The sequence below is a fragment of the Homalodisca vitripennis genome, chromosome 1 (genome assembly GCF_021130785.1).
Source record: "Homalodisca vitripennis isolate AUS2020 chromosome 1, UT_GWSS_2.1, whole genome shotgun sequence".
NCBI lineage: Eukaryota > Metazoa > Arthropoda > Insecta > Hemiptera > Cicadellidae > Homalodisca > Homalodisca vitripennis.
The window spans coordinates 200,343,862-200,369,755 of NC_060207.1; positions in this window are offsets into that span (position 1 = coordinate 200,343,862).

A 25,894-nucleotide genomic window follows, 5' to 3' on the forward strand; every position below is an offset into this window, starting at 1 on the left:
GCTCACCTATTTAAAGTATTTAATTAATCTTTTCATAACACGTTACAAGAAAGTTGTAAGTGGTTTGACTATGAAACATCAATAAAGGAACTTGCACTAAAATAAATTACTATTGTGAACATTATAATAAAATAAACGCCATTTTTAACAGACTTGAAAACTATTGTTATTATCAAAGCCTTGACCATCACAAGGAACAACGTTAAATAAAGAACAGAGGGATTTAAAACGATATTATGTGGAAAGTATAACATAAGGTATCATTAAACTTTTTCATTTAGTTAAGTTATTAGTAAACCCAGTTGTAGTCGTATAACTTTCTCAGAAAACATTACCAAAATCACGGTGGTAATTTTTGCTTTCATCAAATGTTATAATTAAAAAGTGGAAACATTTTCTTGAAACTTAAAACATGAACCCATAATAGATAAGGTTTAAATTTATGACAATGACACAAGAATTAAAGTGTTATACATTTATGATATTTGTTCGAAAAAACACAAAACTATTGATCTAATAACTAATATGATGGAGAGTTCTCGTGCCACAAATATTCAGCTCGCACTACCAACTTTATTATTTTTCTCTACGGTACATTACAGGCATATATTAATTGACGCCACGTCAGTTTTACAACCGTATTTTCAGCTGTCTAAACTTTCATTACTAATACTTTGGTACAGTTTTAAAATCTGGAAAAATTAAATAACATCACTTATTATCGAATTTGGCTTTACCCTTTTACTTCATTGTACTAAATCAGTAACTACAAAACATTACATTTGTAGAAATAAATTATCATAAAAATGTGAGATCAATATATCGAAGAAAGAAGAAATAGCTGTCAACTGCAACGTAAAAGAAATAATGCCGAAGTGATGTGGAAAGTTTTCTAAACTGCGACAATAGCAGAAATGTCACCAACGCTGTCACATTAACAGTTCGGCAGAGGAACTGTCTTCTCAGCTTCACATAAAACATTTACTGCAAACAGCTTCACATGGAAAATGAGCTCCTATTTCCCATGTAACGCTTCAAATAGTATTCGATAATTTTGAATGTTTTACATTTTATTCAATCAACAACACACTGAATTCTAAAGTTTTGTTTTCAATCGAAAGTTTTACTAATATTTTACTCTTTCATAACTTGTGCAGTAATCCAAGAATGGTAAATTACATTAAAATACAAAACCAATATTTAATACATTTTTTGTGAGGCCTTTCGATATTCAAGATACCTTCATCAGACACATCACAAAATAAGTATTTATTTTGTGATGTGTCTGATGAAGGTATCTTGGATATCGAAAGGCCTCACAAAAAATGTATTAAATATTGGTTTTGTATTTTAATGTAATTTAACAGTGACCAATATAAGCTCCATCTACAGCATTCCAAGAATGGTACTTTTTACACATTTTTCGTAAGTCTATCAATACATTTTTACGTTAAAACAGTTATAGTTTAAATAATATCATTGATCATAATTTTTAGCCATACGAATATAGATAATAAACTAACAGTGACTGAAATAACTTTTTCTGAAACTACGTGTTGTTAAAGGTCCTTTATTTCATTCATTATGAAACAATAAAGGTTGAACAGTTATTGCCAGATTTGCTGTTTTTACTAAGGATATTTTTTCCACAGTGAGACTGAAATACTTTAACATTTTGCTTGTTTAAGCATTGATCAATGAGGTTAAACAATCATCATTACAATCTAGATTATAATAATTTCATGGAGCAATAACATCCTTTCCACAAGAAGGCTGAAGCGGTGGACTTCAAACTTGGACTTGGACTTCGTTGGAAATCAATTACTCGTTATCAATAAGTTAAACAAAGTACAAACGCAGGAAACTATATTAAAAAAATCGTTATATAAATCATTAAATATCATTGATTAAAATATATTGTCTAGTGTTTTAATCTCTTACATTTTTGTTCGTGGTGATATCGAAATGAAAAAATATCATTATGATCTAGACAGCAGAACGTTTAATTTATATGAAACTATTGTTATGGGAAAATAATCTTCAGTCACACACATCTATAGTAATAATTATGTGAGAAAGCCTCACCATTACGCAGACCATGTTTCCTGCAAGTGTTTATTATTTACTACCCATGGACAAATCAAGTTCATTACAACATGTATACAACAATTTGTTTTCCATTACAGCTCAAGCAAGACTCAATTCGAAGAGACAAAAAGCCGAGAAACAGGGAATGTATTAAGATTACAATTAAAACACGAAAATCAGAAATTTCTCTCTAAATAATTATGAAATTAAATATAATAATAGAACCTGGTTTTTAATTTCATCTAAGTATAACAATTTAAATAACTAGGCATAAGTGACGATTTTAAATCGTTGTTGATTTATAAAGAAAAGGAGAGGCATATCCCCCTTAAACCCTATTTCCGTAGTTCCGTACTTATATTACAATAACTTCTAGGAGGTTCATATCAAATCTCTTTCAAAATATATGAGTAGATACAACAAAATGTCGATGGTAGCCAGTCACATATAGGATTTGAAAACTTCGTTATCATAATTCCGACTTCTTAGCTCGTGCGACCATCGGCACTTCCCAGAGAGAATTTTTTTGATTATTTTAATTCTTGTTTTCCAGGTGTATGTTTTAATGTTCTGATCACTCTCCAAAAATAATGATAAATTTCAAACTGTATAATTCCTCTTTGATGTCAAAAAACTGAATGGAACTGTGTCATAAAGACTCCAACTTTCGTTCCATTTAAATTTGCATTTTATACACAGTGTATTAAAATGATAAGAACTATTAATTTACATGAGAAGTGACATCACTATTAATGTAATCCATACATTCATTTCTTGACTTCTGTTTTCCTTTAGAAAATACAGATGCTTACTCATTTATGAACTACTCGAGATCTGTCGTTTCATCTCTAACTTTCTTTGTAAGAAATTCAGAGCACGTGATGGCCGAGCTGAACTTAACTTGAAGTAAATTACGAACGTGTATTAAAAAAACAATAAAACCAGTAATAAAAGGGGAGTTTTGATGACCAAAACTTATCTTATCAACTTATTGTATTTGTAGCAATAGCAATAAAATTAAGACCACGCGAAAAAAGTAGTATTTATTAGAGAGCACCCGAGTGAATTTTGTGAAGGGGCTGACAGAATGCTTCCATCCACCATCAAATAGACCTTTCTCTAACCCAAAATGACATATTTTAATACTTATTCTTACTCTAAAAAATGAATTTGTCTAATATTACGATAGTTTAATTTCTTGTTTTAAAAAACAACTTTTTTATATTAGGCCTATCAATATTTATAATCAATACCCATTCCAACGTAGCCATAAGTAAGATAGATGTCATGTTTGATTCATATTTATAACATATATTCAAGCTTATTGCTCTTTTCATTAATATAAAGCGACAGAAGATCATACGGAAAAGATATTTGTATATTCCTCGGCAAACAAAAGGGAAGCTGTGTCACCTTCCTGATTATTAGGCTTCAACGATGATCAGCCAAATGCCATGGGTTGAATAAGCACCATCATAGAACACATTCTTGGATATTTATAAATGAGTCGACAAATTTAAATATATTTCATGATGTCTTGCCACAGGATAAATTCATATTTTTCATCTGAGTTTCATGTTAATGTTTAAATAATAACAGTCTGCACATCAAGTCATCATAAAATTATATCGTACGTGTTTGGATAGTTAGCCCCATACTTTTAATATGTTACATGTTAAAATCGCTTATGACCTTACTGTGTTCTTTAATACCAATATAAAGATATTCGCTAACGCTCAGCCAAATCCCATATAGTAATATGCACCATCAACGAACTCAGTGTTTCTAATATATAAATGGACATTCATGCACGAGTTTATAGATTAGTTCGTTTTCGAGATTTCGTGCGGACAGACAGAAATGCAATTTTCTAGCTATTCGACTGATAGGCTAGTGATGATCAACCAATAAAAATACTTATTATTACTTGTTTATAATATAGGATAGTGAAGCTCAACCAATAAAAATACTTATTATTACTTGTTTATAATATATGACTCAACCAAATGTTGTAATAGTTATTATTGTGAAACAATTAATATAGGTTTGATAATATGCTATATATAAAATTTTATTATTATTGCTTTATAAATGGTGTGAATTTCACCTTTCTCTATAAATAAAAATACTTATGTATATATAATATATACAGCTTATGTAACAATTTATATAAATAAACATATAAGCTTATAACAATTTTTATGTTGGGTTTAATTACTTCATAGAGTTGTAAGTAAATTAATATGCCAATCTTGAGAGTCATTGTAACATCAGTGTTGTGGGCATTAAATATTTAACCTAATAATAATGTATGTTCAGTATGACATTTCGAGATGTGAAATCTACCTTTCTTCGAAGGTGGGAGAATACACTTAAAAGAAATTTATGATTCGTATTAAACTAAATAATATAAATAAATAAATAATAGCATATATTCCTTGATTACTAGTGAATTGTAAGAATATAAAAAAGCTCGTTATGGCGCACCCAAGTCGACCTCTGTAAGTCAAGCAAATATAGCACTAGATGATGAATTGTTTGGTTTTAGGATAAATGTGAACCGTATTAATAATATGCATAACGATAACTTAAAATACAGTAGCACTATATTTTTATGAGTAATATTGTCTGTTTATGTGTTTTTACGTGATATTTCAAACAAACTGAAAATACAATAGTGTTCAACAACCACTCGTTGTTTGTTTAACACGAATATTGCTGTATGCTAATATAAACCCCGCAGGAGTTATGTCGGCTTACCTTAACATCCACAAACCAAATACTACTATTATTGTATTGCGATAACGTCACACTTCAGCCCACAACTCCATTTCCAAACACTTGTTTTCTTGTTGCCTTACACAATTTGTAATTTACCTCGAGTTAACTTCAACTCAGTAACTACGTGCTCTGAATCTCTAGGCGAAGAAAGAATAAAAAGAAGAAAAACTCTTGAGTAGTTTGAAAATAATTGAGTATCTGGTTTTTATAGAGAAATAGAGATGAGTTTTTTGGTCGCAGGTTGTTTTCACTACTCTTTATATAAATTAAAATAATTGTCATATTCCTAAAGCGTTTTCCTTTTATAGATGTGTTAACCCTGTTGTAATTTGTTGTAAAAAAGTAATAATTTTGAATAATTAATTATAAGAATAAACTGTGATTAAATTATTGCTCATAAATCTCAAATTTAAAATTTGGAAACATCATTAGAATTTTTGTAACTCTAGCTTTTAAAAAGCCCGCCTCAATGTGTTTGATATAGGAGAAAGTTGTTCCCTTTGACGGCTGGCTGGTCCAACCTGTCATTTCAGACACGTTGTTATGATATGTGAAAGATTTAACGTTTATGTTTTAATTTTTTGAAATCATAGCTACGCTCGATAATTATTTCGATCGAATAGTAAAGCCATTGATCTTTTACTCATCGTGAAATAGTTCTGTTAACTTATTGTTATATTTTTGTCAATTATAGCATAACCTACAATCCCTGCACTAGCTGACCGATGCTATTTATTTTAATGATGAAAGCACGAATATTCAACAGTGTATCACCTTTGAACATATATTTAATATCGAAAGGATCATTACCTTTATCGCCGCAATTATCGTTGCTATAAACAATTGACACCACATTCACTTTTCACTGCACTTCATACTCGACGAAAAAATGTAAATTCATTATTGAATAGAAGCTGTCCACGCGGACGCATCGCTCACTCAAGTAGGAGAGAGACAGATGTCGAACGCTGCCGAACGCGGAGGCCGATTGATGTCGAACGCTGACGAACGCGGAGGCCGTTTGTGCTTCTTTGTCTCTCGTTCCGCGCTCTCGCTTGCACTTCAAGCGTTGAATGGAACGCCTCAGAGTCTCAGTTTTTTGGTGCGTGCAGCCGGCTGCATCGAATTATAAGACGTTGTCACGTCAAAAATGTACAATTGTATACGAAGAATACACAGAACATCAATACGTATATATATATATATATATATATATATTTAAGTAAAAAAGTACTAATACAAACATAAAAATAGTTTAATTAGTTAATGTTATTCCATCGTATTTACTTGGAATATATGTGGTCTCTAAATATAGATTCACAATCACTCAAGTAAGTATCCAAATACTCTTTGGCTACTTATCTAAATCTTCTTCATATCAGCTACAACATTATCTTTATACAGGAATTTCTGGGTACTTTGTGGTTTGAAATAGGTTTATGTACAAATGGATAATATTATATAGAACTATAATGCACTTTGATATACAAATAATCTTTCTTGTAAAATAAACAATTGAATGAGAGATAGTTGAAATTTATAAAATAGCACCACTATATTTCAAGCAATGAAACTCGAGCTAACCCTCACAATGCCAGAGTCTCGTAGATGTGAGGAACATCTAACATCTAAATATTATCAAGTATCGTAAATCGTGGGCACTCAAGGTGTTAATAAATAAGATTTAGATTTAGGTTTTATCAGCCAATTTTGTGTTTTAAATGTAGTATTTTAATTAAGAAATTCAAAATATGTAAATGTAATAACGCCCTTGCCAGTGGTGCCACCTGGCGGCACCAGTAGTAATTAGGCCATGTTGTGCCATGAAGAACTTAGTATGTAGTTAGCCTCGGACACGTACTCCATGCGATCGGATATAATTTGGAAATAAAGAGATTCATCCTGTTATATATCTGGAGTAGTATACGCGATATTCTTTCAAACGATCTTAAGAAAGAATATTTAATCTACTAAAAGGTTCTGCATATGATAAGAAATACATTGCTAAAACGTAAAATACGAAATTTATCAAATAAATTGCCCCTAATACGATTATATACCATAAAATTACAAATAATAAATCGTAAATCTGTAATATTGAATAAATCAAAACTATATCAAAATTTATATTTTAAGCTCAATATTAGATTTTATACTCTGAATATATACTATTAAATGGCTCTTAACTTGGTTTAAACCACGCCAGTTTGTTGTTTTGATAAGACGAAAATTGTATTTTTTATTTACAGACATTGTCAGATAGGGTGTTTTATCATTAATTGAATTATTTTCGCCCAAAAGTGTAATATATTAAAATTCTTTTTTAATCTTCCCCTTATGCTTGTCATGACTCTATGCAAATAAAAAAAAAAGTTAACAATATTTCATAATTACGAGTTACAAGTATTTAAATATACATTCATCCAAACAAGGTAGTAAAACAACGGAAAGTACAGCTAATAATTACAATAATATAAAATAGTTAACAAGAAAAAATGGCAGCTTATTACATATGGACGTATTTGTTGAAAACATTAAATGTGACAGCGGTGTTGACGTTCGTGAAGTAAGAAAAGTTTTGGCTCACTCGATATTATTGTGCTTTTTTGCTGTAGTTGACAATGCTTACTTCTTTTATATGCATTTGTGTCATAATTTGAGTGTGGAAGAACTCTTTGACCAAAACTATGTATTTAATATTAAACATCAGTTTATTTACGCAGTTTATATTTTAAAAATTGGTGTACAATAATTCCTGAATAGAAAAAGTTCGCAACAGACCTAAAATAAGTAGGTTAATATAAGTAAAATAATAAGAGCCATAATATATACTTGTGTAGTTCTCATGAAGAGATACCCGACCCCGAACATGTGTCGTATTAAAGGGAAATGAGGTGTGATAATTAAGCCAAGGTATTGAGAAAAGAATTACGTACTGTAGTAAGCTCAAGGTATTAAACTCTAGGTAGTGTTTACATGAGGTGTTATTATACTTCAGTCCGCAGTATTAGAAGCTTCTACAGACATTACTGAATACAGAATTCGTCAACCCTTACACTTTCTTACTTTGCAAAAACATGTTTAGAAACTACCCTTGTGTTTCTAATTTCTGCTTCTGCTTGTGACACTCCGATCATTAACAATCAAAGTTAGAAATCTGTTAAATTTCACGGATAAGTTTAGCACTATGCACATTTTGCCCAGCCTTTCTTTTCACTTACAGAATACATATTTTGGGACGGTAATCCTCATCAACTTCTGAGTAGACTGGATTTAAGTGTCTCAACAGAGACTACAGTACTACAGTAGTTCACTTTACCTCATGTGTTATGTAAGACTTTATGTCGACCTATAAACTACTGATATCTCATATACCCTGAAGAAACTACTAAAATCTGGAATACTACCAACCTAAACATAGAGATAGTTTCAAAGTGTTTGTTCTTTTAATTCCTCTCTTGTGTTCTCTGAATTCAGAGATCTTCCACTGACTTCTGTAGTTAGTTGTAAAATGTTTAAGGATAGCCTGTTGGACCACATTTAACACATAGGAGTATATGAGGTCGTAATAGTAGGTGATTAAAAATTATAATAGTTACTGAATGTTAGGCTACATCAAAATTTAAAACGTAATACTGCTCAGTTCCGGGGACCTGAAAACCAACTTGATATTCACATATCTGAATATATTTTGTAATGATGAAGTAAGACAGTTTGATATCTAAATTTACAGCTTTTAGTGACTGATTACTAAATATTAGTGACGTTGAAAATACTCACTAAAGTTGATTGCTTGTCACGACAGACTTCAGCTCTTATAGAAATTTAACAATTGGTTCTGTACCACATGACAGATTTTAGAATATCTGTGTTAAAAAAAAAATATAATGTTTTTATAAAAGTAGAAAAGTGTGTAAACATATATTACATGATTACAAACAAATAAACTTCTATTTTAAATGCAAGTTTTTATAAAATTATGATTAAAATTCACACTACCATTGAGGAACGCAGTTTTTAATCCATTTCTAGCTACCTAAGACACAACAATGAAAGATTGAAGTAAATTTTAATAGAGTTCAGTAAAAAAAGCTAATGCATAAACATTTGTAGTTGTACATAGAAAATTCGTTTTATAGTCAATGTTTTATAGTCCATTATTTGAAGTAAATACTGAATGAGAAGCTAAGAGGACAGCTCAGTCAAGCTCTAACTGTGACAGCGTTGGTGACATTCGTCCCATTGTCACTGTTAGAAAGCCTTTTCTATGAATTGGATGTATTTATCTAACTTTTTAAAAACTTTTCGTAACACTTATTTATCATGTTTGTGATAATAATAAAATGGTTTTCGTTGAAAGGATTAACATGATCGAATGTACATAAATGTGGTGGATTTAGATACATTTGAAATTAAATCGATTAAGTTATTGTATATTCAAAAATTTCAGTGCAGTTGTAACAGTAAACATTCCTATAATTTACATATTAGGAGAAATAAAATTTAAAAAAGGTTCCAACGCTCCTTTCAATATCATCAGATACAATCTATTTATCATGTATAGCTGTCATTTGTAACTATCGATCTGAAAATGTATCATTGCTTATGGATGTTAATTTGTTGGATACGATTTGTATTATAACTCTTAAACGTTTATCAACCTTTAATGTGCTCCTACACTCGAAGGAAAGGTTCACATGTTTAGATGTGTTCAAGCTTAATACGTATGAATGATCATTTACAGTGATAATTCAACGATTTGAACAGAAAGGTTTATTATTAAATACCAAACAACAATACTAAAGTTTAAAGGAGATGTATTTTGGAATAAAGTATTAATAGATTAAATATTTATCTTTTTCGAAAATGTTAAATATTATACTGAAAGCTTACATAGTACACAATATAAAAATTGTTATATAGTAAAATACAACAATGACTAAAAATAGGAATTATATGTATTCCTGTTGTTTATTCGATTTAAAAGTAAAATTATATCTACTATGCATTAAGTTTTGTGTTCTTTAGTAGACGGATTTTCGTACTGTATAATTAGGATACATTATTAATAAACGGAAAAGGTTTGAACAAATTAGTGCAATATAAGAATGGTAACCGCGATTTGTGCTCGTGTATTTCCAATGCAGAGATGATCAAACTAATATGTCTCCTACTAAAGGGAAGTAGGGCGTGATAATGAAGCTTGTATTACAGTCTAAGTAGTTGTAGCATGAAGTCTTGTCCTGCTTCAGTGTTCTGAAACAGCGCATCTCTGCTAGTTAGCAGTTTATATAAGATAAAATAAAGTAGTGACCTATAATTCGGAGTTTATCTTACACATTATTGTGTACACAAAGTAAATAATATGCATTGTTATAATTTTGTTTATATTTATTGCCTTGTAAGTTTTATTGTTGACATATTGCTGAAAACCATTACAATAAGATACACTCTTTATATGAAGTACCTAATTACCTACATAAAATAAAGCTTTTTTTTAAACATTTTTAGTTAAACTTGTTACTTCAGCTCTTACATTTTAAAGGTTTTATGCTGTATAGTTTATGTCAAATTTTAAATTGCACTTACCACTTGAAGTTTTATAAATGGTGAGCAATAGCTTTTATATTACAGTAAACGCGTTCCAAGATGCTTAAGAATAACTCGTACCATGAACCTCGACGAAATGAAAGAGTTTAATGAAACAATATAAACACCAATGTACGCTGATGATCGTTTCAAGTTTACCATCTTTGCTCTTTAATTGACCATGCTGGTGATTCTGGTGGTAGTGAGAACTTTAAAAAATGACAATGCCTTGTCCTTAAACACATTAATAAATAAATTTAAAAAGCTTGTGTTCACTAGGAGTAATAATACAAAATCTATTTATTTATCTACACGCACTTGTTTATTTTACGATTTCAAGCTTACAAAAAATTAATATATTAAGATAAATACAATTTTTAAAGACTATCATCTCATTAGGATTCATATTAAAACCTTAATTAAACTACTATACAATGTACAGAACTATGACTGTAAACAAATGTAATATGGATTATTGTTTGTTCGTTTCAATATGGGTGATTTTCATATCCTTTTTATATATTTATTTATTTTTACAGTTACTTATATCAGTGACGGGAGTGTTTTTATAGGGTAAGCCATAAAGGCTGAAATCCTCCAGATGCAGGGAGGACACCTCTAAGAGATCGGCTAGGGTTTCCAGAGGGTGATATATGGGTAATTTTCATATATATCAAAAATTTACTAAACTGCAAGATGTTTGGCAAAGTTGTTTGCAAAATTTTAACCCTATGGCTCCACCCCCACGCCACAAAAGTACTTTGAAACACTATCCTGTGTTACCAAATATCTCATTTAGTCCATATAAAGTTTCGTTTAAATCCATTCATCCAACTTGCTTGACCTCAAGCAAGACATTGAAATGTAGAAATTTCACACCACATTTCGTAATAGATGCGTTTAGAATTGCGGCTTTCATCATAATAATACACAAAGAAAAGGTTTACACTTACACAATGCAATAATTAGAATCTTCCTAATATGCGTGATATTCTTAGTGACAAAGTTAGCCCCTACGGCGTCAGTCAGGAGATATGTCTAATTATCTTAACGTATAAGACTCTGCTCAAAACCAGACATATGTTGGTGTGGAGCATCATGATTTTACTTTGAGGCAAAATCAGAACCGTTAACGTCTTTCAGGAGATATGTCTAATTATCTTAACACATGAAAGCCTGAACTGGACAAAACAAGACATATGTTGGTGTGCAGCATCATGATGTTACTTTGAGGCAAAATCAGCACCGTTAACGTCTTTCAGAAGATATGTCTAATTATCTTAACATTTGCAAGCCTGAACTGGACAAAACAAGACATATGTTGGTCTGTACATCATACATGATGTTACTTTGTAGCATTTCCAGCTCTGACACCATCAGTCAAGATGTATGTGAGCCTTTCTTAACGTATTCGAGTGTGTTTTGTATAAAACTCAACTAATGGTGATGGCCTACGTCGTTCATTCACTTTCTAAATACTTGTTTCCGTTTTACCTCATATATTTTTAATTTAGTTTCAGTTAACTTTCGCTCGGTCATAATACAATGTTTACACAGAGCAGTTGATTACATTTTACAGGCTCATTCAATTAATATTACACAACTTTGGAGACCAAGATGGGATTTTTTGGTACTGACCAGTGGGCGTAGCCCGGAGGGATTTTAGAAATAATAGAAGGCCTTTCATTCATCCCAGGAACGATAAGAGTAGACACGTAAAATGTCAGCAAAATTGGTTGAGTAATTTAAGCGTGAAAAATAAACAAAGGCACATTCGTATTTAAAAACATTATTAGGATTAATATCTTGGACAATAATAAAATAAATCATACCAAATTTGGCTCAAATTGTTAACATTACAAGACCAGTAACTGTACAAAAATGTATGATATTATCTTTAATACTTTCAAAACAAGGGCTATTAAAACATTTTAACCTTTAATTAAAAACAAGTAAAATTACTAGATAATTGCAAGAAAAATATTTTTATATAATCAAAAATTTAATGATACCAAAACTATGTAAATAGCATAATTAATTATTGTTTTATGGCCTGTTTACTGTGACAAGACATGCCCACGCTGAGGTTCTCAGCGAATGGCCAACAATACAAAATTGAATAAACAACAGCTCCGAATACATTATGCCTATTGCGCTCAGGTCCGAGTTCTTTTATTTAAAGCGATTAAGTACATAAGGATCTATTCCTAAGTAACCTTTATTTTATCTAATTAAATAAAAATAGAGGTACTGTAAAAATGTGTTAGCAAAAATGAACGTCTTTATGAATAATAACAAAGAATAAACAAACTTCTTAATTTACCGGAAAAAAATGCTTTACAGTAATGTTTCCTTTAATTAAAACAACTGTTAAAAAATCAAATACATGTATCAAGTAAACAACTAGCACAATCTTAAATTAACTTTCAGATAACCGTGGTGTTATAATATTATTGGCAACAGCATAAATCACATTTTTATGGGAAAGACAGCTGATTGTTTTATAGCATAATTTTAGTAAGAAATAAATCCTAAAATAACAGACCGTCAATAAATTCAAGGGTCATCAAACATTTGACACTAAAATATCTTTGGGCAAGGTGTGTATTTAAATTAGCGTGCATCATGACAAAAAGCAATACAGGCATAAAATATACTGAAGCTGCTGTTTATTCAAATTTTGTATTGTGTAGACTATTTGCTGAGAACTCAATGTTAACGACGTGTACAGTGCGACAAAAAAATAAAATAAAATCTTTAGACTAATATAATTTAGTCAACAGAATGTTCCACATCTGTGAATTGAATGCTATAGTTGAATGAAGCAGTTAACTATAAAGAACTGCTAGGAAATAACTATTTTATATCTGATAACTGTATGCCATTTTACACTGGCGAACCTAAAAAAGAAGTCTGATACTTATTCGTGTTAAAAAGTATGTTGAATATTCAACATATTCAAATATTGAATATACAAAAATAAATATTCAAGCCCATTATGTTATCGAATATTAGGGATTAAGGCAGCGCATACATCTTTTTGTAACTAATATTCTAGATTGTAAATGTTTTTGTGTTACGCCTGCAATTTTTTATTGATAAAAACTATCTATAAACAAATATTAAATTTGTGAACAAAAATTTATCCTCTGGTAATTTCTTTTTACTAATAAAAAAATATGTTTTGCTCTATTAGAGTTAAAAACCTTAAGTGTTAAATATAAGGTAATATACTCCTTTGTGACAACGAAAACCACATAACGCTCTACTCCACTCCACCACCCCATCTGTAGATATTAGTTTTCTTGTTTCTTCACCCAATTTGTAGTTTTACTTGAGTTAACTTCAGCACAGCCACTACGTGCTCTGAATGTCTCATAATAACACTGGAGTAGTTTGTAAATAAGTAACTATCTTGTATTTTCCTCAGGGAAATCGAAGTAATACTAACGGTTTGTGTAGAATACAGCTATTGACATGACATGACTATTAACATGTTCATTTTGTATTACTTCTTGAATTTAGAAATATCTTTAATATATGAAATAAGACTGTAAAACTGTTCTGTAAAAATAATAATATTGTCGAATGTCCAAATGATCTGTGGTAAAAGCGATTAATAAATTTGTTTTTGAATAAGGTAATAAACAACAATACACAGAAGAGTACAATCTGGGCTACCTCATAGATGTTCAGGGGCGGCACATCACTAACAGCAAATACCGAGATCTGGGTTGCAAGGGTAGTTCAATAGGTCTTGACTGTTGGAGTTGGTGTGGTTTCCTAAGAGTCAAAAGTTCTTGTTAGGCTAGACATAAGATCATGCCATCCCATTCGTGCTTTGACTGAAGAGGCTGATTCAGAGCTGGTTTCCCCTCCTTCCGAGGGAACATGACAGATTAATGCTCTCACGGATCTATACATGAGGCGGCCTCTACCCTCATCCTTACCCATCCAGAATATCCTCTCACTTCGAAAGCAGCGCAATGGTCTTGGATAAGATTAGTTTCAATTTCTAAATTTGTTCTTCTAATAGAAATAAAAAAAGGTAATAAACAACATTATGATAAATGAAATTTAAAACATTATTATTGTAGTGTTATCGACACACATTATAATCAAAATGGCTTCATTTTTGTGCACCCATACGCACTTATGGGGATTTAGTGGAAAACGAACTCTTACGGATTGCGGAATACTTAACTTTCTATTTAGGCAATCACAATACTTGATTCTGTAGTACGTATGGGTGATAATCTTGGACATACAATTCTCTGCTCAGTTTAAATATGCATGGGTTTATTAATATAGTGCAACTGTGTTCTAATAGTTTAGTAGGCCATGGTAATATGTATACATTTATAAATGTATGTTTATAGTTTCATTTCACAGTCACACAATGTAATATACAGTAAAGAGTATATGGACTTGAATTTAATCATGACGATTAAACTAGGTAAACCATGAATTAATTTCTGGATTTGTTAAAGAATTTAGATGAATTCTTAAAAGCCTTAAAAATAAAGGTTAAAAAAGGGGTTACACTTCATAGAGTGAAAAAGACCGTAAGGATGATAAGTGGTATACGTTTTTGTGACCCATTTATTACTTTATTTAATTCGTTATAAATATTTGCAAAAAAACTCTAAATGTATGGTTCAGTTTAAACTCGAATCAATACATAGTTTTACACCAGAGTTATTATCTCAGAGTTATGTCTATCTTAGACATCTAAGAAATCGTACTAACAACAATTATACTTTTTTAACAAAATAAAAAAAATTGATTGTGAAGTTATCGTAACTAATTTGAGGTACCTAATATTGATTGAAGCTGGAGTCCAGTGTATTACATTTACTCTGCGTTTGACAGTGACCTTCCCTTGAAGCCAACAAATCAAGAAGGAGACAGATCGTTACGTTGCTGTCCGATTGAATTTGTTACTCACTTACTGAATCTAAGAAGAATCGCATTAAAGTGAAATTTTCCCTTGTACTTTTACGAGTTTGCTATATTTCCCCAATATATCCAATTTCCTGCTTAATGCGCATTTTCCTGCAGAAACATTGGGATTATTATTCAAATGTATCACTAAACATTTCACGAGTGATTCCTAATATTTATACCTTCATATCCACCTTTAAGTATATATAATATATTCGCAACCCTGTTGCTTGTTACTGGTTAGAATTTTTTCTATGAGTTTCTTTAAACTAAATTCTCGCTGGAATAATAACATAATTGGCACGCGTAGAAATATTTTCTATCTCGAGAACTTTGTATCTGAACAACCAGCTGACGAGGACAACATCGAGCCCCTTGTCAGTAAATAAAACAACAATTCTCTTATTATAAATTAGCCCTCCCATACAAAACATCCGTTTTAACGTATTGTAACGTAAATTTGTAAATAGTTAAGTCAATTACCTGTGATTTTTTATTTGCCAGATTGAAATACATATAAGTTATGATGATATCCTTCAGACGAGACACAATTTCGTGATTGTAAGTCGTCTCGATAAATGGCTAATCCTATGATATTGAGTAGAATGATTATTCCACTTCTTTGATTCTTTTACTTTTTGCAATTTTGCTGCAGTATCGTGTCAAGATTCTGTCGTGGTGTGTGTGAGTTGACATCAATGTTAAGGGAAGTAAGTTTTGAAGTTTTATTAAGCAAAATTATAACGTTATTATAACATCAAAGCCACCTAGACGCAAAATATGGTGTAATCTAGGTGAAGAGCTATTCTAGTTGTCTCATTAGGTACACAATTTTTAATGTCAGAACGATACAACGTATTCATTTTAAGCTTCTTCGTCGCCTATTTTTGATTATCTCTTCAGACAATCATGACTTCAAAATTCAGGAGTCAAGTCCTTATCAGCGTCAGATTCCAGACTCTGCACAAAGAAAAAGGAGAGCTGGAACTTAACATTCACTATCAAATTAAAACCTATGGTAGCGTGGGGTACGTTAGATATAATAATTGATCTCACATCTTTAGCCACGATACCTCTCGGGTCATCTATATATTCCTATTTATCAGGTCCTTAATCATTATGATGGTTTTTTAAACCTCGGACATCGTTAGTCCATTGATATTTGAATACTCTACCTCTTTAGTTCTTAATCTACCAAATATATATTTTAACACATTTTTTATGATAGTACACGTTTGTCTTGGCTTTCTGTGATATCATTTTATCACACTTCAGTCACCAGACGTACATTTTTTCATAAGGCTTTTAATATTTCTTATATTTAACATCTTATGTTTGTTGGTTGTCCACATCATTTTTTACACGATCCATTATTAGGGCAAGTTGTAACAATCCTTTCGAATCAACCTATAACCAACAGAGTTTTCCCATCTAGCCAGCTTTGAAGTGCTTTAATCTCAAACTCTGCAAACTTTATTCCAACATCATATCAATAATTTCCTCAGACGAGCATAAAGGTTTCTTTTCTATGTACATTGTCTGGCTAAAGGTTTTAGTGCGTTTAATATAGTATAAAGAATTTATTTTCTTTCCTGATGGCTGACTCGAATTTGAAACTTACTAGTCAACTTGAAGAGGAGGGTGACCGCATTTATGACTTCGTGGTAGCTGCTCTCTTCCCAGCTCAGTTATCGTTTCAAAGTACATTTTATCCGACAGCGCTATGCTTCAAAACTCGCCAAGAGCAGATCTCGAAGAACCGTGGCTTCTTTCTCTCCATCATTTCAAAGTTTCTTCACTCTTTAGAGCAATTCAAACGTTCAACACAGTTTTCCTAGTTCGAGCCATCAGTATATTTGTGAAAAAATATTCCGATCGTTGAATTCCATCGCAATTAGTCTCTCACTGCTCTTTTTCTCGTCAGTTTTCCTATATAAGACACAAAAGTACTACCATATCTGTTACATTACTACATTAAACAAAACTATTTTAGAAAATTCAATATAAATTCTATAGTTTTCACTCATTAAATAGAATGTTACAAAAATATTCTTCATAATTATATTTTTACTGAATACGTAATAGTAAATGCATATAATATCAATCCATAATGTGCAGTTATTTTTTGCACGATCACGGTTTGCATGAACATAACATTAGAAATGATAACACAACAGTTTATGTTCAATATTATTCCTGTATCAAGCTTAATGAATTCACTTAATGGTTAAAGTACGGTGTAGATGTACTGTAATACTTCAACATGTAAAGGCTACTGTACTAAACAAATATTAGTATGTGGAAGAGAAAGCAATGAGTACTATTATTGAACTGACCCGTATAATTGACGTAAACAAATCAGCTGATGTTGACACTACACGGTGTTGGTTTACTAGACTAAATCATATCACTCAATCACACCGGGAAATGGTTGCTGGGGAAAACCTCAACTCAATAGCCTCGTACACAAACGTACACGCACCATTGAGTGCTTGGACATGTCCCGGCCCAACTACAAGTGCTATGGATTGCGTTTGGCATTTTGGCTGTGTGTCGGAATTTTGTACCTTCTACACTGTATAAACTGAAGTACATCCACCAATATAATTAATCGATGGTTAAAGGTTATCTTTAGGTCTAGCACGTGGTACACCAAGGCTGAAATAACTTTTGTACGTAGTAAACACAATACAGTAGGCTGCGCTAACAACTATAGGCCTACTGCTTTGCATGGATGAAACGACTACATTTGGTTAGGTTAAACTGCTTAAATTACTAGCAGTTAAATAATTCATTTATCATGTTAAAATTTCAAATTCCATGCTAGCAAAATATTTTAAAGTGACGTAGAAATTAATTTGAAAAGATATCAGTACAATCTTTACACGAAAATAGCTTAAAAGGAACATACGGTGTTATTCAAAAGAAAGACCACGAGGATTTGAATCTGTAATATACTTATCATAAACAGGGATCTTTCATGGAACTTTTTCACTGGGATAAAAGTTATAAAGCCAAACTGTCCAGGAAAGCTCAATATTAAATAGCATTGCCAAATCACTGAAAATCGTTAAGAACTTGATCTAGAAACGCCTGTGTGACTTTAGAAGCTTATATGAATAATGTATGTGTGAAATAATAAACTCAACACTAAAACATCAATTATTTACGTTATATACAAAAACTCAAAATCCTGTAGAATATATTAATTCATAATTTAAATAATTCAAAACTTGTATAAAATAAATTTGTTCGGCTCTTCGGTTTTATAAGCTACACTAAAGCTCAACAAAATATGACATCTTCAGTCCAAGATTGGAAGATCATACCAATTTAACTATTACTGTGTAATAAATCAGCAACTGCAATATGACTAATTTCGTGTGAGAATAATTACGTTATATATTTACATTGCACAATCCTACGCACTGTATGAAGTCAGTGACATATGTTAGCATACAAATAACGAATGTCAAATTATATTTTTCGTCCTGATAACTGTACTTCAATTTACATAAATAAGACGTAAAGGTGTTACAGTTATACGATAAGAAATGAGTTACACCTCAAATAAGGAAGGAATATTGTTTTATCTCAAGAAGTTGAAAAACAGACACATCGTTAAGTAAAGTGTAGACATAATATACGTGACTCACATTTTTTCCACCTACTTACACAATGTGGGGTTGTGTTATGACGATGAACACGACGCGTGGTAATACTTGCGACGAGTATTTCTATATTGTCTACCACTGTCTTGCACACTAATCTTTAGGTGGCCCCTAAGGACCAAATGAAGTGCAGATAAAGTTTGGGGATCCATCAGGTTAGTGGATGGGACCATTTCTATTATTCTACATCATGAATACTCATTGAAACTTCAATATTTAAACGCGACAAAGAGGATAGTAATAAGATGTAACCATAACCCTACAGGAACAGAAAATAACAACACACGCGGTTTAAACAAAACAGAATACAAGAGAACGGTATAAAACCAGATACAAGTGGCTTGTGCTAAGGGCAATTCAAGCACTCGGAAACACAAATCACATGCGAAATACATTGCGTAGAGCTGTCACCTTCTTATTAGTGTATCGCAATTTTCTCGGTAACAGGTCATTAGCGATAACAAAAGATTTAACTTTTTATAAAATTTACATATTCTTGGAAACTAGGTACTTTTATCACACACACACACACACACACACACACACACACACACACACACACACACACACACACACACACACACACACACACACACACACACACACACACACACACACACACACACACACACACACACACACACACACACACACACACACACACACACACACACACACACACACACACACACACACACACACACACACACACACACACACACACACACACACACACACACACACACACACACACACACACACACACACACACACACACACACACACACACACACACACACACACACACACACACACACACACACACACACACACACACACACACACACACACACACACACACACACACACACACACACACACACACACACACACACAACATATCTGCATATGTATATGTAAGAGATTTTCATGTTATATTGTATTACCTTGCTGTCCACTCGGACGTTTAATAAATTATTCTTGCATTACGGATGTATACTAATGCCCACTTATTCCAGAATAATTAAAAAATTATTAATGAATATTATTTGATTGCCAGGTTCAATAATATTTCGTTAATTAAAAGTTATTTAGCTCGAGTAGGTCGAGTATTTGTCACCTCAAACACAACATGGTGGCAACCTGTCACTCAGTGTGTGTGTGTGTGTGTGTGTGTGTGTGTGTGTGTGTGTGTGTGTGTGTGTGTGTGTGTGTAAAACCTTTAATGCTTTAATATTCTGGAAGTCCTTATAAAGAGTAATTAAATTCGAAACCCGTATCCTATAGAGAGCTTGTACTGTAGAAATGAGTAATTCATATTTACAAACTGTAGATAGAGATATCGACTTGGGAATGTGGAGAGGCTCGTTACATGTTGTAGCCGGTCGACAATTACAGAGCACTGGACCGTGATGTCGCCACTCCGTAACTATGGCAACCCGTGTCAACAGCTATGGGGACTGTCTGACCAGCAAGAAACTATCATTCACTTAACAATTGTCCAACATTTTATCCAATATATTTAAAAATTTATACGTACAGTATAAACTTATATAATGACAGAGTTATCATCTTATAGTCTAAATCCAACTTTAATTTAAAATTTTGGATTTTGGTTTCATCAAAGTTATTGTACTGAGTACTTTGAAGTCGTCTACTTTTAAGGAAATTCAATACGGCAAAATATTAAGTTTCAATTTTTGTTTACATTACTTTTTACATTTAAATATTTTAAATTTTACTTTTAATACATATTTACAATTTTAGAATTTAATATTTTATTTATTTTTTTAAGAGTCTGATGCAAATATTTAAAAAAAATCCGATATTGGGAGTTATTTTAATTTAATTTTGAAAAATATACTAAACTTTGAACATTTTAGGTAACCAGGGAAACTTAGGTATTTATTTATGGAACAATCATGACGATTCGTTCTTTCTTCAGTAAGAAAAAAAAGAATATACATGTAAACAAATATTCCTCTGGATTTGACAGCCTGTCCGACGCCGTAAAGAAATACGTCTGTGAATACCACAGTAAGATTCCAGGTAATTTTTAATTGGTTCTTTATAAATCAGATTGTTTCCTTGAAACTATAATACTTTTACTCTTCAATCAATTATGAATAATTAATACACAATTAATTATTCTAATGGTAAAGACTACAGACTAATATTAGTTTCATTCCTTATATATCTCCTGTATTATTTTACCTCTTCTACTTATCTTAGAAAGAATCACAGTCTTTACAGAAAACCAGCACTATTTTGTCAAAAATAAACTAGGAATGTTTGTTTTATATATAAACGCTCTAGATATTTATAAGAAGCTAAATAATGTTCCCTTTGTTTTCATTTTTGTTTTTCTAAAGCCTTGTATACAGTTCGGTAATTTTATTGCTAAATAATTTTAAATAATAAGCAAGCTGATTGAGAGAATAGGCCCTGAGGTTAATTTGTTCGTAATTCAAGGAACTGTTATATTTTTTAAGGAACCCAATTGAATATTTATACACTTTGTTTTGATCGTATTTAAAGTAACACGATAACTGAATTCATTTGAACAAATTGCAAGCTTTTGCAAACATTTAATATTCAATTCATACATAATATATCTTAAAAACGGAAATGTTAAAATATATTCTAGTTTAGAAATATTATTTGTTAATTCGCTTCAACTTATACATTCAAAAGTACCTTAGCACATTTATTTGGAAATATATACATTCCCCAAAAGCTCTACTTGACTTACCATTAAAGGTGTACTCGAACTATCGTAAATTAGAATGGGTACCTACCAAACGTTATGAGGCATTAAAATATAACTTGATCAATATGCGAAGTTAAGACTATACATATCTAATTAGAATCAAACCAAAAAGAACCAATGTAAATGAAATAACTGAAAATAATTCTATTTATTTAAAATTATATTAATGAAATAAAAAAATACACTTATCAAATCAAAAAATCTTTAATACTGTATCTAATACACTCATATTTATACTCTTATTCACTCTCCCTCTTATTTTCTCAGATATACTCATTTTCATTCAACTCCCACCCCAATGCTCCAAGTGCCACGCCCTAAAGCCTAATCAACGCTCATAAATGTAAATGTCTGTTTTAGTTCAATTTCATTTATTCATAATTAGCTACTCATAATAAATTGGTTATCTGCACCGCTTTGTCTAAACCCCATAAGTCTATAATTTATCATGAGTAATTCTGAAATAAAGGGCTGCACTAATACTTGTTAACTGATATAGGTTAAACATAGTGTTTATCGGATTTTACAGTTAAATACTGTAAAGTTGTTACTTAAATAATAGTTTGCTTGAAACAAGCATAACAAATAATTCTAGAGTAAGTCAGAAATTAATTAATATTTTATTTATATTTTTGCAATATTGATTTTATAAAATAATATTAAATACGTAATGTACACTAAACCTTCAAATGTAAGTAATTACCGTGTTTTATTATGTCAAGAATAATAAAGAAGAATACATAAAGAACTATACATATAAGAATATATAAGAATTAATTAATTTATTTAAAACCAGTATTACCAAAGAAATTTTATGACACACATTTCATTTCAATATAAAATACCAAAAACAAAAACTAATAAAATACATGCATGTATTTATTTTCCAAATATGAGCAGTAGAACCCTCAAACATCCCTTGATATTTCATTTCACGAGGTCAGTAGTTGTGTAACAATTGTCTCTTTCTTCGTAAAACATGACGACATAAACACGTCAGACGTTCGACGTCTGGCAATGCATACTAACAACATACTGTCCTCTTTTGCTCTTTCAAAGAAAAGTTATCTAACTCAGTCTATAAACTTAGTTCAGTTCTTATGCTGAAGATACAGCTTTCATTGCTGAACTTTTAAGTGTACACGTGTATTTTATTCTTGAAAATTCAAACGCTAGTTACAAATATCTACGTGTTTTATACACAATTTTGTTTTCTACATTGTTAAATTGCACGATACTGAACTGAAGTTCTTGTGTACCTGTATAACAAGATTATCGTTTTTTTGTATTTATTTTTACTATATGAATTTGATAATCATTATATATATATATATTTATATATATAAAAGATTCTGAGAAGAATTTTTGCTTGGCCTTTATTTTATAAGATACTTTTAACTGTTCTATTAATAGAGACAACATTCATTTTTTCTATTCATAAATCCATTAGCAGGGTATAAATATTCTATAAATGTGAAATCCACCGTTTTAAATATTATAATCGGCTAATCTATATGGTACAATACTTTAGAGAAAATCCCAAATTATTATAAAGTGCTCGTATAAATCTCGTTTAGGTTGTGTAAACATCAGGTGTGTCTGGCAAGTCCCATTGTAACTCAGATAGTAATTGCGGTACTTGCTCTCAAAGGCCACAAGTATTGGTAACTATTGCTACAGCCTATTTCGGTGGTTCCTGTCCACTGATACTAACATTAGCTACATCATACACGCTAACTGGCGGAATTTAGAGAGCCGGGTACTAATGCAAGGACCATTTGGGTTCTCAAGGTAATCATTATGATTTATTTTAGATGAAAGATGACAACTAGATATAGTGAGCTTTTTTCTGGTATCTGGAACAAACCGCGCTTTAGAACGGGATGAATTTAAATAGGCGCTTAATAATGTGAGTATCTTATTCAGTTTCTTTCCTTTACTATTTCGTTTCTCGTGGTTCCTCTTTTCCATTTATACTACCGGAAACTTATCGGGTAATTATTAATTCTCATCCTCGTCGTAAAGAACCATATCAAGTCAATACATGAAAACTGCAAATAATAAACATCCACCTGTGCAGATGAGTCAAAGGGGTCGGAGCTCAACTTAATCGGAGCCAATCAACCAAAATCGGAAGTCGAAATGGCTTCTTTATGACAGGCTACTTGTTTTTTTAATAAATTTATTTGCTAAATTCATATTTCTTAGTTATTTCTAAGGTTTATTAATTACCTTTGGAGATTGAAAAATAATTTTTACAAGTAATTTTTGTTTTGTCTAATTCTACACAACATATTGCTTGGTAACTGTGGGTGTTCCTGTGTGGAACACATCCTGAAGTCTAAATAGTATGAATTTATAATACACAGAATAAGAGCCGATATACGGCAGGAAAATATGTGTACTGTTTCCATGTGAGATCTATTATGAGAAACGCTATAGTTACTATATTAAATTGCAATGAGTTTATATTATTGTATATTTTTCAAAATCTAATAGGACTTTACAAATGTTATCAGATACAAACTCACGTGTTAAAACGATAACTTATTGAAATTACAGAAGCACGTGAGGAACACAAACTCTTTTAAATGATCATTTACGATTCTTAATAGCTGATAAAAATCTATTCTCTTTTGAAACATCAGAGTCGTTTTTTAGAATGAAATATAACAATTTTCCAAATTTTGAAACTTTTAGGAATTTATGAACTTCCAAAGCTTGGCTCCTAATAATAAAATACTCTTTCAATAATGTGAGTGCCCACTATTGTTAAATCAATTGTAGCTAACCACAGTTACTAAGTAAAACAAATAAATATGAAAAACCTTTGGTAAACAGTTAATTTTTCAAGTAAGGAAACATTTCATGTTATAGTACGAGTAACTTGGAGTTTAGTAAATAAGAGGCCAGCCCAAGTTTCTTGCCCACCATTCGAGAGCCAAGATCACATGCTGAGAGAGATTAATGGTCCGTGACGTTATCGCCCGCGCAATTTTACACGCGATTTCTTGCGGCGTAAACATTTATAGGGTAGAGTATTACCTCCTACAAGTGCTGATCATTTGGAATATCTTAGTTATTGGGCATTCAGTAAAAATATAACATCTTTCTTACTGTTGTTGCATGAAGCAAGCACAAACTATAAAAATAGCATAGTTATATGTAGTTAGTACACACGTGTGAATAACTTTCATAACGTGTCTTTTACCATGATCATATAAATCTTGTTCAGTTTAAAAGTCCCGATAAGTAAATCATTTTGTCGTAGAGATCTCCAAAAATAAATAAATATTATGTCGTGATTCAAATATTTTACAAAAACTTAGTAAATACACCGTATAATGTGCTACTGACGCGTTGGTGATCAGTGGAGTAATTTTGTGCTACGAGAATGGGCTAAATATTGTGTTGATTAATAAAGAAGAGAACCTCTATAGTAGAATTATAATTTTTAAATTAAGTAATATATCCTTTTCATGATCACGTGCATGATCTCTTCTCGTCATGACTCTCTTTTAATGATCACATTTTAGAAATGATTCAACATTTCTTTGCAAAATTTCATATTATCAGCGAGTAGTTTTCTGTGCCCGTATGGGGATGAAACCACTTTTGTTCGTTGGAATAACAAAGATTCACCGAAGCAACCATAATAACTTTTAGCAGAGGAATTAGATTACAAGTGGCTCACTAAATTCTTTCTGGCCTGTTAGTCCATAACTAGGATCGAACGTACTAATTCAAGTATGCCCACACTTAAGACCTAATATTTTATATTTAAAGAAGCAAATCAAAAACCCATTTCAATAAAATAATAATAGTAGATAAAGCAATAGATTATTGTAAGCAAAATAAAATTATCAATATGAATTTGCATGTACAGTTCTACATCATAATCTGTATAGTAGCAATTATCCCTGTTTACTTCAAAATTAATGATCGATTAAGAATGCTGGAAAGATATATTTTTTCACGGATCCGTATTATTTGTGTTGAACATGTCACCTTCATTCAAAGAATGCCGTTTTTGAAACCATATAATCTTTCA